Source organism: Octopus bimaculoides, chromosome 11, assembly GCF_001194135.2.
Source record: "Octopus bimaculoides isolate UCB-OBI-ISO-001 chromosome 11, ASM119413v2, whole genome shotgun sequence".
In the NCBI taxonomy this organism is placed as follows: Eukaryota; Metazoa; Mollusca; class Cephalopoda; order Octopoda; family Octopodidae; genus Octopus; species Octopus bimaculoides.
The window spans coordinates 69,971,961-69,976,200 of record NC_068991.1 but is presented as its reverse complement, the minus strand read 5'-3'; positions in this window follow the sequence as shown (position 1 = coordinate 69,976,200).

Genomic DNA, 4,240 nt, shown 5'->3' with positions numbered 1-4,240 from the left:
TATATATATATATATATATGGGGGGCGTGCATAATCCCAAAACGCTGTAGTACCCATCAACCGGAAGAATGAACTATCTTATTGGTTCCATCAAAGTTATGTCCTATTAGTGAACTACAAACCAATGGCATCTGACAAACCAGACATACCATCTTAGGCTTTCCTCCACTCTGGAGCTCATCACTTAATCCGTCTCGTCTCTATAGACTACAGTTCTCTCCATGCTGACTGTCCATCATAGCACCACCAAATCTGGTTACTCACAGCCATATAGGATTGGTCCTCTGCTAAAACTCGACAACACTCAGCTCGGGCATGTGTACATGTAAATACAACGAACTGATGTCGCTCAATAACAACACAGAAGCGCCAGGCATAGCAGCGGCAGCTGCTTGCCAAAATAGTTTTCTACCACGTGTACATGAGAAGAAAAGATCAAAACAGACGTCACTTCCAAACTGAATAACAACATGGGATCTGAATTGGCCAACAGGCACCTAACATTTAGATGACATCTAGATTCGTAATACGAGGCTCCCGAAAATTGAGGTTACCAGGAGCTGAGTCGGCTGGTTATTAAACCTTGGATGCTACGTTGCCTATCTTTGTTTTAACAAATACTTCACGATCATAGGCTTGCGGCTTCGATTCCCAGATCATGCGTTGCAAGCATTTATTGAACGGAAACACATATCGGTTTGTTTTGCTAAACCGCTACGTTACGGGACGTAAACACACCAACATCGGTTGTCAAGCAATGGTGGGGGACAAACTCAGACACGCACATACACATATACGACATGCTTCATTCAGTTTCCGTCTGCCAAATCCACTCACAAGGCCGTGGTCGGCCCGAGGCTATAGTAGAAGCCACATGCGTAACGTGCCACGCAGTGGGACTGAACCATGCGGTTGGGAAGCATATACATCTACTTTTATTCTGTATTCTTTCACTTCTTTCAGTCGTTTGACTTCGGCCATGCTGAAGCACCACCCTAAAGGGTTTTTATTCTTTGTAAGCCTAGTACTCCCTCTATCGTGTTGCAAAATCTCTTGACTTAGAAAATAGGACTGAACCTACAAAGAATTCTTAAAATATATTTTAAGGACGCATGATCTGGGAATCGAAGCCGCAACCCTATGATCGCGAGTCCGCTGCACTAACCACTGGACCATTGCGCCTCCACTCTTCTTAATTAAAATAAAATTAATATATACGTTCTACATCGAATTAGAATGCTTTGCTTATGCATACACATCTAATTTATCTACTCTTTTCTGGAGGCGCAATGGCTCAGTGGTAAGGACAGCGGATTCACGATCGTAGGATCGCGGTTTCGATCTCCAGACCGGCCGTTGTGAATGTTTATTGAGCGAAAACACCTAAAACTCCACGAGGCTCCGGCAGGGGGATCGTGGCGAACCCTGCTGTACTCTTTCCCCACAATTTTCTCTCACTCTTTCTTCCTGTTTCTGTTGTGTCTGTAATTCAAAGGGGCCAGCCTTGTCACACTGTGTCACGCTGAATATCCCCGAGAACTACATTAAGGGTACACGTGTCTGTGGAGTGCTCAGCCACTTGCACTTTAATTTCACGAGCAGGCTGTTCCGTTGATCGGATCAACTGGGACCCTCTTCGTCGTAACCGACGGAGTGCCACAATCTAATCGTCATCGTTATGTTATACGTTCCCATCGTGTTTGTTAGATTGTTTGTGCTTCTTCTGTTTGTTGTTTTCATAATTGCTTGTTTCTACAAGTTATTTCTGCTTTTCGTGATTTTATTGTGTACATTTTAGTCTTTCTATTATTCGTTTTTATTTATTGTTATTTTATGAGATCAGTAGTGTTTAATTGTTAAATATAATTCTAATTTATGTGGGTTGAGACGGTCGTTATTTAGCGATTGTTGTTTATTTATGACATCAAAAGTAAAATAAATTTCCATTAGTGTGATTAGAGCGGTGAGGTTGGGAGGAAGTGCTAATAATAGTGGTACACGACTTGCTCCCATATAAGGCGGAGAATTTGAAGAACTGGGATGAATATAAAGTTTAGAAGAAGCAAGAAGGGAGGAATTGGTAAGCAGAGGTCGGGGAGAGTAAGAAAAAAAAGATGACACCAGTTTACATCAATAGAACAGTACAGATATTGTGACGATTACCACAACCTTTACAAACCCGAAAAATAAACACACGAAATATACATATGTGTGTGTGTATGTGTGTGTGTGTGTGTATGTGTGTGTGTGTGTGTGTGTGTGTGTGTAACAGGGAACGAAGAATGAGTCTATGGTTCTATCGAAAGCAGCATCCGTGATTCTCTTTGCGTAATTGATGCCAACTGTGACGACAACTGACCTGCTACAAATACTATTCAAATACCTTTTACTCTTTTACTCTTTTACTTGTTTCAATCATTTGACTGTGGCCATGCTGGAGCACCGCCTCTAATCGAGCAAATCGACCCCAGGACTTATTCTTTGGAAGCCTAGTACTTATTCTATCGGCCTCTTTTTGCTGAACCGCTATGTTACGGGGACGTAAACACACTAGCATCGGTTGTCAAGCGATGTTGGGAGGACAAACACAGACACGCAAACATATACACACACATACATATATACGACGGACTTCTTTCAGTTTCCGTCTACCAAATCCACTCACAAGGCTTTGGTCGGCTCGAGGCTATAGTAAAAGACACTTGCCCAAGGTTCTACGCAGTGGGACTGAACCCGGAACCATGTGGTTGGTAATCAAGCTACTTACCACACAGCCACTCCTACGCCCACCCTTTAAATTTCATATGAATTTCTCTATGGATTTCTCTGTTGAGTAACGAACATAGACTTGGCTGTAAGAGAATGGAAAACAAGATGATTCTGGCTAGAAACCTAAATTGCAACGAGGTAGTATTAGGCCAGTCCAAATCTGGAGCACCACGAGATTCACGGGCCGACCTCGGGTCGATCACGGGTCGATTTATGCACGACGGGATTCACGGGTCGACCACGGGCCGGCCACGGACCTTATGAATATATATGGGAAAAGAGAAATAGGAAGAAGCCTATCGTATATATGTATGTCTTCTGAATTTGTATTGCGCCATCCACCGCCTGACCAGTGGTGTTTATTTACATTCCTATAACTCAACTGTTCGACAAAACATAAATTCTGGTGTCGATTTGTTCAAGCAAACCCCTCGAAGCGATGCCCCAGTATGGTCGCAGTCCAATGACTGAAACGTGTAGGAGATAAAAGATTAGAAATTTCTCTACGAGAAATTAAGAAGGAAAAAAAATGTTTGCTAAGTCTGTACATTATCTGAAAGAAGGACGTGGAAATAAACTTGAAAATCTGTAAAACTGAAGTGTTTTGCAGCACAGCTCTCACCCAAGAACAAACATACACCATTTAAACAAACTTGATATGAATCCACCACTCTTTACTATTAATAACAATGAAAAACAACTACAATAGACACCGGAAATACCGCCATTATCTCTGCTTTCAACGTCACAGCTCCGCAGAGAATATGAACAACACACTTAAATCCCGACATTTCACATACAAAATTAAACGTCGTAAACGTAAGTCAAACACTTGAAACTATATACTGCGATATAACAACTAATAGCCTTTAAAACTCTCTTTTCGGAACAGAAAAAAAAAATTACCATTAATCACGGCATTATCATCGCGATATGCAGGAAACTCTTTCGAGAACGCATCATAGAACACGTCAAAGTTGTGTGCCTGCACATTTGCTGCTCGATATACTAGGCATCTCTCTCAAACATCGAAGTCTTGGAAACAAAAAATAAACCGGAAAATAAGAAAAGACAGGAAAAAAACATGAAGGCCACATAGATCAATGTAGGCTGGTTATATAAAATAACACGATTGCCGTGGCTGCAATGCATTTGGTGATATGTATGCTTAATCATGATCAACCTGATTTTAAACTGTATGTCCACACATGAGCATATTTGGTTAAGTCATTCCTGAGGCGTAGAAAGCCTAAATTTACGATTGTAATACGTGAATGCCACAAATGTCGCTCAAACAATAATATTGCCCAGTACCACGCTAGAAGTGCAGACATTGAAGGCTAAACTACCATCAAGGAACTCATTTATATTATAAAACGTTTTCACACGCACACACGCGAACACATACACACACACACACATGATACATATTTATAAAATTTGATCGAAAAATGAATAGACAGCTTTCTTC